The 13,998-nt window shown below is 37.4% G+C and overlaps 1 protein-coding gene across 1 annotated transcript in view; it reads left to right on the top strand.

The window, feature by feature from the left end:
* EXOC5 (exocyst complex component 5) overlaps nucleotides 1-11,035 on the top strand; it is a 108,307-nt gene extending 97,272 nt beyond the window's left edge. Inside the window, exon 19 of the transcript XR_008550109.1 lies at nucleotides 10,864-11,035. The gene's annotated coding sequence lies outside the window, so the exon portion shown is untranslated. The remainder of the gene's footprint in view (nucleotides 1-10,863) is intronic.
* The last annotated feature ends 2,963 nt before the right edge of the window (nucleotides 11,036-13,998 follow it).

The following is a 13,998-nucleotide window of genomic DNA, read 5'->3' as shown; positions in this document are numbered from 1 at the left end:
GGAGCCATTATAAGTACAATCTGAAATAGGTTCTTTTTCTTACTTGGTCACATAAAGTTAGTGGTTTCTTATTTGGTCACATAAAGTTAGTGGCTGTTCACCGTGAGTAAAATATCGCTTGTGAAGACTTGGCATCACTCTGCAATAGCATCTGAGCCCCAGCCCCTGCTATTCAATTTTGATGCTTTCAAGTTTGCAGTTGTTATTGTATGTATGTGTTTGCATGACCCCATTTATAATAATGGGAAGACCTGCTGAAAACTTTCATAGACATATACTTCAAATGTCCATCTACCTTCACATCAAAATGCTTTCTCCTCTCCCTCCCATAGATAACTTGTCAAAGAAATGGATTGAGAGAAAGAATTTTTTTCTGTAGAGTTCATATCAAAATTCGGATACTGTCCTTCAGTTAAAGGATTTCAAACTTTAAATAAGAGGAAAGTCTGTTCCCTTTGGGGGATTTAGAGTAAGAAAATCTAAGTTTCTGTCCAATTAGCCCCTTGCCTCGCCTAGTCTCTTAGTATTCATTTAGCAGGATTAGTCAGAGGACCAGATGAGCTAATGAGTAATAAAACTCCACTTTGAAACTGCTTTATTAGTTATTTTATTAGATATCTTACTCATTTGGGATAAAAATGAAGTGAAATTTGTTTCAAAGTTTTTTGCTGAATCTGATATTTGCACAATGGTTAGAAAGAAAGATGTCAGTATTTTCAAGTTGGTTTGTGGGTCTGCCATGAACCAGGGCAGCTTTCCCTAAGACAACTGCCCTGTGGCAACATCCAATCAGAGTGCACCTGAAATGCAACGCTAAGCACACGTGAGAAGCAGGCAGCTCTTAAGCAACTGGACTGAGCCAGCACTTGTGGGGTTTTGTGTGCTTAAAGGAAGAATCCTGACAAATGCAAATACATTTTGTAAGATGACATTTTTACACTTACATAATAAATTCTTATATTCATGCAATGAATTCTGATTTGAATGGGGTATAAATGGGATCCTCTGATCATGTTCCTTGTTTTTCAGAAAGAAAAGATGGAGTTTTGATCTACAGCCCTTTAATTTCACTTCTTTTGAATGCTTTTAATTTGATAAAGTAATTCTTTCTCTGCATTTGTTGTCATTGACATATAGCATTTTCTATTTAGAATTTGATTTTAAATGTAGTGGTTTTTTTTAATTTTTTTAAAGATTTGTTTATTTATACATACATGCAAGCACTGGGTACAGTCAAAAGCGCGGGAGGGTGAGAAAACTCACCAGAGCCAGAGCCGGGAGCAGAACAGGCAGAAGGACCGAAGTACACTGCTGAGGGGAGCAGCGGGCGGCAGGAGAGGTCTGTGTGCCATGTGGGACCCTCCTCTGGTGGCCAGGGAGCAGTCAGGGATCGAACCGGCTCTGCAAAGGCTGCGGGCAGCTTCGCAACCCAGTGCTCAACCGCTGCGCCACCGGGGAGGCCCGTTAAATGTAGCGGTTTTAAGTGAGAAGACTTAAAGGCTTTATACATATCTTTCAGGACAAGGGTTTTAAGCAACATATGTTTTTAAAGGAGCAGAACATTTGTTCGAAGGAAATAATAGATACAGTATGTTTATTTTAAGCTAAAGTTGAGCTGGGCTGAGTGTATGTGTTAAAGTGTCCAGTGTCACACTTATTGAGTTGCCCCATCTTTAGAGCTTTTTTGTGACAAGTTCAGTTAATGACCAGTGAAATCTAATGAGTTTTCTAACAAGTGGGATCCTATAATAATGAGTTAAATTCATGTTCACCTCTGTATCTTGTATAGGTATAAAAAATGAGCTGAGAGAAATGGTTCCCTTAGGATTTCCTTTATAGCTACCTGGTCATTGAGAATCATGCCAGGACTACAGAGTGGGATTTGGAGACATTTATAATAGAAAAAAGGATAAGAAAATCTTCAGTTATTGGCCTGAGAGACATGCTCAAGGCAAAAGAGCAGGCTGTTTGGTAAAGTTTAGATAATTTCTGAACTTCTGTGCACAAAGGTGAAGTGAAAGTTGTGTATTTTAAAAAGCACCATGATAAGTTCAGTTTCTTCTATAGCTAAGATAATTTATTTTGTGTTGTATATTTCAATTTTTATCTGTGTGTGATTGTAAAGTGACATTTTCCTTACTCGTGGTGAGTCATCCAAATCCTCACCTTGGCATAATATGTTGAGCAAATAGTTTTTTATCCTAAAATGTATACTAAATTAAGATTTCTATATTCACACTGCTCTGCTTAGATAAATTCAAATATATAGAATTAAAGGCATTTTGCAAATGAAATTGTTAGCCTCCAATAAATAGAGAAAGCATTGAACGATTTCATTGCAATGGGAAGCCAAAGGAACTATGGAAAGCCATTCTTGTTAAAGTAAAAGCAGTTTGCTTGTTACTCCACTGATAGAGGAGCGTGTGTATCTCTTAGCTATTTAATATGAAAAGAATGATCAAGCAGTGACCTTTATTTAACTTAGACTAGGTGTTGGGGTTTATCTTTTCTAAACTTTTCATCCTAGGAAGGCTTTATATAAAGCTCATTTCAAAAAACTTCATTTACTAGGTATATCTTCATTCTAATCATGAGATTCTTTGCATATCTTTACAACTTTTGTACTTAATTATATTTCAATCTTACCTTTTTTTGCTTTTGTTAAAGTATCACTTCAAACATTTTAAGTGTCTTGTATGTGCATATTTCACCTTTACCACTAGACCACAAATTCCCCCGGGGCAGAACTTCTTCAGTCCCCTCTGAGAACACCAAGTCCAGTCTTTAGCACCAGAAGATTTCTGCCCAAAGTGGGTGTTTATGGCTACTCACTTTTTTCTTACCATGTGATCACTCTCCAACTGACTCAGCTGGTTTGTACTCAGAGAAGACAACTGACTTACTAGCATGAAAAAGCAACTTCCATTCTAAGTTATGAATTTTGATTATTCTCAGAATAAAATTGTCAAGTAGCTTTGTCACTAATGGCATGTGGATGCTCTATTTCTAAAGGTCGATTTTTCTAATTTGAGAATATCTACCTGTGACTTTCATACAAAAGCAACATTTTGTCTTATTGAAAAAAATTTTCGAGTTACATTTTCTGTTCAGAGTGCTGATCTACCTGTGTAGAAGATGGAACCACCATCACAATCAATACATAGAACTATTTCATCACTGCACATTCCCTATATTGAATACACAGGTTGACTTTAATTTTCAGATCTTATGAATAAAGCCATAACAAATATTTTTCATTTCTTTTATATTTTATATTGGTTAAATTCACTGAGGACTTATTTTATAAGTCCATTTTAAAAGGTTTTGTTATGTATTGCCACATCTCCTTCTACAAATATTTGATCAATTTCCAGGTCACCCCAATTTTTCCAGTGCCCATGTTACCAACTCTAATTATAAAAGATCCTTATAATCTGACAGGGGAAAATGGGTGTTTTGCTTTATTTTGTTTTCTTCCTCTCCATCTTCTGTCTCATTAAACAAAGGAGTGTGGGTAGGAAGGGGGTAGTCAACGAAGCTGTTTCTTTAGTTCGTATACATATTTCTTCTCCCTTAAGATCACTACTTTATTAAGGATTATCCACATATATTCCCTATTATGATAAATGTAGATATGGGTTTAAAAGCTGCAGTTATTCTCCTTGTGCTTTGAAATATTTCAGACGCTTAAACATATTTCCATGCCATTGGGCTTCATCATTTCTGTAGCTTCGCTGCAGCGATGCTCTAGGATGCAAAAAGGGCCTGTGTCACAGCTTTAAACATTTAGACTCATGGAGAGTAACCCCGCACCCCATGTGTGGTTGTGAGGTAGCAGTTAGCAGAGCTTATTTGATTGCTACCTCTGGATACACGGAGTCTCTTCTTCAAACAGCCCCAGGGCTCATTGCTATTATTAATCTGTCTCTGTTGCCAGATTCATAGCTTCAGAGTAAGAAAATATTATCTGAGCAAATATTTAAGCAGAATTCTCTACAATGTTATGATTCATTAAAGAACAATTTTCATTCAGTTTGTTCTGGAGTAAAGTGAAATGCTCCAAATCAGTACATTCGCCAGTTTTCCTGGCATCTTTTTTCCCCACAGAAGGAAGACAAGGACTTCACAGGAAGAGTCTTTATGGTGTCCACCTCTTATTCTTGTCCTTCCAGAATTCAGTCTGTAGTAAGAAAGTATTGTGATTGAAATGGATAAAATAAAGGGTATTTGTTGTGCAAAGTGGTTAAATACGAATGACATTCTTATGCAAAGTGATTTTACATGAGTGACAATCTACCAATTACTGAAGCAAATGCTTTGAACTGGCCCACTGAACTTGCAGCGCCTGCAGAAGCTTCCAGGTATTCAACCAGTTTGGAAAGCATGAGCGCAGCATCCTGTGGTAATATGACGCTAACACTCTCCTAACACCGTTTGGGGTCTTCCTTCCCTCATCTGCTTTTGTTGCCACCCCCTTCCTCTTCAGAGTATCCTAGAGAGTAAAACAACTTTTTTCTTTTAAATCAATATTGAAAGTACAGGTCTGGATAAGTAGTGTCGGTGTAGCAAACTGGTATGATTTATCACAAAAAATAGAAAAAGGTGTTCTTTTTTTATTTATTGACCTAACATTGGTTTACAACATTGCTTATGATTTAAAGGTATAGGATCTCCCCCTTCAGGTGTTGTTATACCAAATCCACCACAAAACACCCATAGTCCTCCACAGTTCACTTAGCCTCATCCTACCATCACATTTTTAGGGCTTCTTGTTGGTTTGACTTCATCTGACCCTGTTTTGTGTTTTATTTCTCCATATTCCACATGTAAGCTGTGCCATCTGGTATTTGTCTTTCACCTTCTGTCTTATTTTGCTTAAGATAATTCCTTCTAGTTCTATCCATGTTGTCACAAATAGGAAGGGTTTGTCTTTTCTTTGTTTTTTTTTTTTTTAAGATTTATTTATTTGTTTGTTTGTTTGTTTATTTATTTATGCAAGCACTGGGTACAGTCAGATGTGCAGGAGGGTGAGAGGATTCACCAGAGCCAGAGCGGGGAGCAGAGCAGGTAGACTGACGAAGTACACTGCTGAGGGGAGCAGCAGGCGGCAGGAGAGATCCGCGCACCATGTGGGACCCTCGCCCGGTGGCCAGGGATCAAACTGGCACTTCAGAGGCTGCGGGCAGCCTCACAACCCAGTGCTCAACTACTGCGCCACTGGGGAGGCCCTGTCTTTTCTTTGTTTTTATAGCTGAGCAGTATTCCATTATGTATATATGTACCTTATCTTCTAGGTCCACTCATCTGTCTTTGGGCACATAGGTAGTTCCTATAATTTGGCTATTGTAAATAGTGCTGCAATGAACATAGGAGTGCATATTTCCCTTTGAATTATTGCTTTTCTAATCTTTGGGTACACACCTAGGAGTGCAAATGCTAGGTCATATGATAGGTTCATTTTTACTATTTTGAGAAACCTCCACACTATTTCCCATGGGGGCTGGAGCAGTCTCCATTCCCTCCAACAGTGTACAAGGGTTTCTGGGAAAGGTGATCTTTAATATTCTTAAGGGTGCTAGAAAACTTCTCTTTCTGGTATGTTTCACATTGGCATAGGTGATTTTAGGGAATATTTGTTTTCTCTTTAGAGCAATTGTTTGAGGAACAGTGTTTTTTAGCTGGTCGTGTTCATGCAAATCACTGCCTGTTAATGTTATTATTGATAATAACCTTAGGGGAGGAAGAAAGGCCAATCAGCTTATGGGGACAAACCATTTGAACTCCTGTTCAGCCAGCCCATCTTGGGTAAAGGAAATTAGACACCAATAAACCAGATTCCTTTTCTTGTTAGAACTTCATTGTGTTCTTATACCCATGCCCACTGAAACATGACTATTGCTAGTTCCTCCCACCTTACTTTATATTAAAGCATTGTGGAGTGAAGTCCTGTTCTCAGTTTCCAGAGAGGTCACTCTATCAGAGTCTCCAAGCAGATAAATCGGTCCTATTATTTAGTAACTTCAGTAAGAGTTGTGGCATGTTTGTGCAATGGATTGCTTGAGAATCTGTTGGAGTTGGGTCATCTGCATGTTTTTTCAACACACGTAAGGAGGAAAACTTCAATTTATTTTGGCTTGTGAAGTTGTATTTAGAATTACAGATAAAAATATCAAACTTTATCTTATATTTTAAAATAGACATTATATTTAGAAAAGAACATCTAGCTCTATCTTGTTATTTCTTTATCACAAAGAAGAGAAAAATAAAATCCGTATTTAAAAGACTGTGGAACATTGTGCGTTTAAAGTACTCAGCAAGTTATTCCCTAAAGCACTCCATATGATATGTAAATCTTTTGATCTTTCACAAAATGCATGAATACCATAAAGAATAATGAGTACAAGCTTGCAAAATACAATATTGACTGTCAATGTAGTGCACTTAGCCACAATTATTTGCATGGCTTTTGCAACATAACTGGAGGGGATACTTCTGTGACTATGTTAAGTACATGGCCGTGTCTGCTAAAAAAGATTTAATTTTATACGAAAGACTTCCTTTTCATTCTCTCCTTCCATTGGCTATCTTTTTTTCAAGACCATTTTCTCAAGATAGAAAGACTCTTTGGGAGAGGGTAGAATTGGCTAGAATTTAAAAAGAGAAGCTCTGCTACCCTGTTGTTATTAATTACCATATGATGGATAAAATAACTTGGCTTAGAAAAGTATTACTCTCTGATACCCTGCAGAAAGAATACTTAAGTCATGATAAGCTGTTTTTATACAAATATTCTTTAGTTCAGCAATCTGAATGAAAGTTTTCCTTCAAGTTTAGTTTGGAGAATAGTTGAACTGCCATTTCTGAACATTTTACAAATTATAAATTCTGAACTTGTTCAATAGGATTTCTTTGAAACAAAGTAGACAGTCTTTTTATATACAAGTTAAAATTTTAATATTTGAGTTCATTTGATGGTAGTCAAAGTAATGAGTTACTTTGTATTGTGACTGATGTGCTAGAACCTGGCTGGTTAATCCAGTCTTAACAATATAGAGTTGCTAGCTAAAGACAAATGACTCACTGGGAGGGGCAACAGGTCACATGATCTGGGAACTTGAAATAAAGTATATGGAGCAAAATAAGTCAGAATGATAAAAACAAATTTTAGACATTCATATAATAGACAATCTGACAACATGTAATGCTTTCAAAAACTACCGAGCATCACCAAATGTCCTAACTGCTTTGAGGCTAACAAGGAGGGAGAGAGGAAAGGAACAAATAAGGACACACACAAAGAGTCAGAACAATTTTTTAGTTAATTTTTCAGTTTTGCTAGAAAAATAAGTAATGAATAATTTAAAATGCATTACTTTGCTATCATATACATATAAATAGCTAATGTTCATGGCATTTGATTCAATATAATGTAGATGAGCAAATATATAACATTAAGTAACTCAGAAAATACAATTATAAAGTTAAATGTTAATAGCTTTCAATTTAATTTTTATCTTTAAAGTTTATTCAGCCATTTTAACTTTGATTGAATTAAGAGTACTTTTAATTAATAAGTACTTTTGCACTTACTCATTTTATGTATAAGTACTTTGTACTTATTCACTTTATGTATAAAGCACACGTCTATATACATACTCATAAATGGATATACAGTATATCTGGGCTATTGAAATTTCTTGAAGAGGGATAGTAATTAGGAGAAAAGCAAAAAACTCTCCTTAGCAGGTGATAATATGAAAAAGACTGAGAAACACCGCACTAAGGTGTTATAAAAGGATTCTGAAAAATGTCCATTTAAGGTCAAATCTTTACAAAAGAGAACAGAATTAAGGTACATCTCTGATACCTTGGTTTGCTTACTTTTTCTATCTTAGCCTAAATTATCAGTTAGTTAATTGTCTCTACCCAAGTGGAACTTAGTGTAAATCTCTGTAAGAGTCTGGAATATGATTAATACATTAAATATTCAGATATTCAAGTGAGAACTCATTCATGAACACTTATTTTAAAACCCTCACTTTCCAGTTTTCTGAAAAACTTTGTCACTCATGATTAGTTTCATATAAATGATTCATTCAGAAAATACATTCTATAAGATTGCCCTTTTTAACAAATTATATACCTTCTGAAATCTTTTTTAATGCTGTTGTGCATACTTACTGATTATTCTCTACAGACTTAGTGATTTTTAAAAATTTTTACTATAGTATATGGTAATTAGAATAAATACATAGAGATAGATAAGTAGGTAACTAGATAGACAAACAGATATCTATATGGTGATGGGGGTTGGTGGATGAAGGAACCCAAAGCAATTTGGTGGGTGAAGACAATTAATTCTGAGAATTTGAAACAAGAAAAATTTATTCATTTACTCTACTGCCAGTGATTATATTTTTATTTTTAAAGTGCTAACAAAGACTGTTGGTTGGTGTAAAAGTGCGTTTTAGTGAGTATGTATTACCAGTTCCAGTAACTTACCCTCCAAGAGCCAAAAGAACCTCTTTTAAGATCAAATATGCAGACAGAGTGCCTTTTAAATCAAAACAAAATCCTTTTTATATTGTGGTTTACAGAGATAGAAGGCACATACAGAAGACAAACTGATATGCAAGTTTTTGTTTTATGATTTCCCTTTCATTTGCTATTAGATAAGAGTGTTGAGAGGAACACAATACTAGGCTATTGTTCCAAAATGACAGACCTTCGCTTTACCTTTAAAATTACCCCCACAGAGATTTTTTTGGTCAAGATTAGCAAAATTCCCCTTCATTCTGTTTGATGCAGGCCTTTTGTAACTATTGATTTCCATCAATACTTTATCCAGAAGGTGTCAGAAGTGTTCTCAGTACAATTTCTTTGGGCCAACTTCTGTAGTCACTCAAAATCTAGGAGCCTAAAAATCACTTTGAATCTCAAAGTAAATTTTCCGTTATGTTTTTAATCATTCAAACATTCATATGTTGTCACTGACCCCAGACCTTAATATTAACTAACAACACAATTGCAAATTGTAATTACAAATTCCTAGCAAAGGAGTAAAAACACACAGAATATTTGTACAAAGATATTGATATCACCACCGTCTCTTCCTCAGCCCAGCTGTTGTCCTCATGTGGGAGACATAATAGTACATTGGAGAAACATGTCCTTTATTTAATCAAACAAACTCATTTTGATTCTCCTGAGTTGTATTCTAAAAACTTACCTAAATATAAATTGAAAGTAAGAATTCAGCATCATGAAGAGATTTTTGGAGCAACTTCTTGGACAGTGTATTTGAAGGAGAGAAAATGTCCCAGCCCCAGTAGCCACTGTGATGGTTAATTTCATGTGTCAACTTGGTTGGGCCCTGGAGTTCCCAGATGACACATTAATAGCAGGTGTATGAGTGAGGGCATTTCCAGGTGATGTTCGAGTCCAGTAAAGCAGATTGCCCTCCCTGATATGAGTGGACACCATCCAATCTATTAAACTGAAAAGAACGAAGCTTCCTTCCCTTCCTGCTTGCTTGCTAGGGCTGGGACACTGGTCCTCTCCTGCCACTTGGGTCTGGGATTCACACCATCAGCTCCCTGGTTCTCAGGCCTTTGGACTCGGGCTGAAATTGCATTGTCAACTTCCTGGTTTTATAGCTTGCAGATGGCAGGTCATGAGACTTCCCTGCTCTAAGCCTCCATGATAGTGAACTAATTCCTAATCTCTCTCTCTTCTCCCTCCCTCGTACTTCTCTCTCACTCACTCAAATATACAGACATTATATATATACATGCAGATATATAATAATTATATATATATATAATTATACACACATATATATACAATGTGGTGCACAAAGGACAGGCATTTATTTCCAGCCAAACTAGCATTTCTAGAGAAGCTGTCCCATGTTGGGATCAGTGAGATGAGTCACACAGCAGTGTTTAATGTGGGAGGGAATCTTCAGGAAATTTTTTCCCATTGCTGACTTCACTCCTTGTTTCCTGCCTCTCAATCACTCCTTATCTTCAGCAGGGAGGTCTGCAAAAGCATACTCTTGGGAAACGAGAAAGCTTGTCATATACATGATGCTTATCTCATGTAGTTTTGCTTAGAGGTAGGAAGCTGTGTATGAGGTGACCTACACCTGGGGACCTCAGTCAACAGGAAAATTCCTTTACTCTTCCTGTACTCACAAAAGGAGGTGCACCAGCTAAGTCTATGTTGGTGACCGGACGCTTGGTGTATGGCCAACCTCTTTCACTGCTTTCTTTGAACTTGGGAGCACTAGGACACTTAAATATTAAACTTCAAGGCAGGTGCTACACATTTGGGATGTAGCTTCTTGGTTGGTTTGCTGCAATCATGTAAATTTCTATTGTTTAAAATGTCCTGCCACAGACCCTAAAGCTGGATCTCACGAGGGCGCAGTGTCAGGGCATGCACTGATCCTTTGAGTGTTGACATATTTCTGTGATATGGATCCACCTGTGTGTGGTTTTGCACCTATGCACTATCCTGACCCCAATATCAAAAAGGAAGAGAGACCACTTAAAGGCTATTTATGTCAAATAACTTGAAAATTTACAAAGGTAAAAATGGATGTGTTGCTGCAATCTCAGTGGACGAGACTTCTTTCATGAAGATTCATTCTGTTACTTTAAAAAAATGCCTCATCATTGTAGCAAATGGCACACCGGAAGACCTTTCTAGTTTAGCAAGTTGCATAGACTTGCCTGAAGAAATCTTAGGCATTTCTGTATATAACAAAGTTTCCAGGAGTCAACTCTCTTTGGAGAAAATTTCTTATTTTGAATGACAACTCATGATTACACCAACAAACACCACTGTTCTCTTTTGCAGCCGAACAGATGAAGACCAGGCACACCCACTGGAAGATAAAAAAAGACCAAGGATCAAATTTCTAGGGTTTTTTTTTTTTTTAATTTTATTATCACTGTTTTCCACTGCTGTTGATTCTGATGCCATTTGAACCTGAATTTGGACATCCTCAATAAAAAGTGCATTTTGAAAAGCAAGCTATTGTATCTGGATAAATTAGTGAATAGTTTCTATGTATTTAGAAATAATTACCATATTCAGATTCTAGTTTGAATCTTTGGAAAAAAAGAGCACATGTCGAAAATTTGAGAGTATGCATTGTAATTTCGGCTTCATCACCAAGGTTAGGGAGGAAAATATTCTGAATAAATCCATGGTTTGCTTACTCAAACAGAACCATTAAATAAATGTGATTTTCAGTTTAAGAGAAGTAACATGTTGATCTGATCTCATCTTTTTAGATATATTTGAGGAGTTGACAACACTATTAGTTAGGGTAGAGGTTAAGTTGCTTTAATATAGTGACCCTTACAGTGTCTGCCTACAGACCCAGTTTTAGGGAGAATATTCCAGGGTGGTGGGAAGGTTCTAACTCACATGGTGATTAAGGAACCAAGCTTGTTGTCCTACCTGGTCCTTATCCAAATAATCAAAGCTGGTTGGTCACATCCATGACCACCCCAGTTTATACAAATGAGAAAGGTGTCCAGGAACAAGTGGCTTGTCCCAAACGTTGCACACATTCTCGTTGTCTTTGGCCTGAACTTTGTCACAAAGCCACAGTTGGAAAAAAAGAGGCTGCAAATGCACTCTCTATCTAGGCATTCATATGCCTCAATTTAAATTCTTACTCTGAAATGAGGAGAGAACAGATGTGGGTAGACAACCAGGAGTTTTCTGGTCTTTGTGAGACATTCTGACAGAAACATTAGAATGCTGAACTTGGAAGGCAGGACTCATGGCTCAAATGATGGTTAAAATGTACTAAAGATCATATTGCAGAATAAGGAAAACAGAAAGCGTTCTATTCCAAATGGATCTTTTTGGGAGAAGCAGTAATGCAGAAAGATAGTAAAAGGCCCAGAGCTTAAATAAACACATTTGAATAGGAGGTGATGTGTTGCAAGACAAATGAAAGTCAGTAGATTTACCATGTCTCTATCCAAATGAAAATAAGGTCACCCCTGATTCCGAGAAGTTCATATAGGAAAGGGAAAGAATTCTAATTAGGATTAAGAACATTATCTCTCTCCAAATGTCTGCAAGGATAGAATACTGGTTCTGTCTATGGCTATACCTATAATTTTGCAATATGACTTTTTTAAAAGGAGAAGACAATTTGGTAAACTGATAACTAATTTAGATAATACTAATTGTATTGGGTGGAGGAAGATTAGGAGAGTTATAAAAGAAACCTCAAGTGTGCTCTGCATGGGATATTATTGAAAACATGAATATTGTGTAAAGCTGTTATCCCTTCCACAAAAGAGAGATGATTCCTGGATGTGCTTGCGTTCTACAAAATCAGAAAAGGAGGAGCTAGGGGCAGGGGTGGAGGGCATAGTTGTTATGCTGATTTTGGCATTCTCTGGAAGCTCTCTATAATTCCCCTCTGTAAATGGTGCTTACTTCCATGTTCATGTGACCTATTGTATAACATCATTACCTGGCTTTGTAATCACAAACTATAATTTGCATGTGGATTACTAGTACAAATTTACTTCCTTCTCAGTTAAATGCAAATAACATTGGATGTTAAGAACCCTCTTTAGTTATGCACACAATTTGCTGCCTTAACATCGCACATCGCGGGGCATATACATATCCCTTCTGGTGGAATGGTTGCTATCATTGAATCTGTTTTTGGAGGGTGAGTCAAATATTTGTTTCCCATTTTAAATAAACATAGCGTGCTAATCTCCATCAGTGCAGTGGTCGGTATAGAGCCTGTGCAGAATTATTTGGGGGGGAATCATATGTTCTTCATGTCATGATAGTCAACAGCAAAAGCCACATCCTCTGAGATAACAAGCTTCCTTCCACTACAGAAATCCAAATCAAATTCAAAACCAGTATCTCTGAGCTTGTTATTTTCTGTCCTTCTTCTGCTGGCCCAACAACCCTTTCTCCAGTCTTCTCTGCCTCACTCTGCCATGGAGGGTGGTCTTTGTGCACCACACATCCTGAGCTCCATTGCTCATGGACTCATGATTAGATTTGGCCAATCTTGGGAAGTCAGGGTGAGAGTAAAGGTTTGGGGTAGTTCTTCCTGGTCCCTTCCACACTCTATCCCATTCCCAGTTGGTCTGCTCTCTAACCACAGGCCCCACTGGGTGACCCCTCTATCTTCTTATTTCTCCTTGCTCCAGCAGCCTGGTTTCCTCTCCTTGTCCCTTCAGTTTAGAGGTGGTAGGTGCTTCCCCACTGTGGCAAGTGCCTAGGTACCTTGCCAGCTGTTGTTTATTACCTCATCCAACCCAAGGCTCTGTAAGTGATGCATCCTTTCCTTCAAGTTTTGTCATTGCAACCAACTGTGGTCAATTCTATTTTCCCTAGAACATGACAGGAAGGTAGCTGACAAGTCTTCGAGTTAATCTACATTCAACAGCCTTTGCAAAGATTTAGCTAAGCTCACTCTGATTTCCTTTGTTTCTCTCCAAGTCCTCACCCCAATAAAATCTGTTCTTGTCAAAGTCACCAATGACGTCAATAAGACTCACCCAACAATCAGCTCTCAGCCTTCATCTTATGTTATCTTATGTTATCTTTTAACAGCGTTGGATGCAGATGACAATTTCCCCCTTCTTGAAATTTCTTCTTCACTTGGATTCTTGGCCATCATTCTCTATGGGCTTTGCTAAGACTTCAACAGCCATTTTTTCCTCCTTTGCTGATCCCTTCTTGGGTCAAAACTGTTTTTCACGAGCACTTAGACTGTCTTTCTGAATCTCCCTTACAGATTGGAGGGATCATAGGGACTACTTCTCAGGTTGGTGTCTGAAATCCTCCATTGTACCATTCTCCATGCCCCTTTCTCCTCAATGCAGATGCCCATGATGACCTTGGAAGCCATGTGTTAAAGACAGAGAAGCCACAAATAGGAGAGTCACTCATCAATCAGTTGCACCCATTTAGGATTTTATGTGAATGAGAAAT

The sequence above is a fragment of the Talpa occidentalis genome, unplaced genomic scaffold (genome assembly GCF_014898055.3).
Source record: "Talpa occidentalis isolate TD23 unplaced genomic scaffold, MPIMG_talOcc4v2.1 talOcc4.11, whole genome shotgun sequence".
Classification (NCBI taxonomy): domain Eukaryota; kingdom Metazoa; phylum Chordata; class Mammalia; order Eulipotyphla; family Talpidae; genus Talpa; species Talpa occidentalis.
This window is presented reverse-complemented; position numbering and strand designations above follow the sequence as displayed.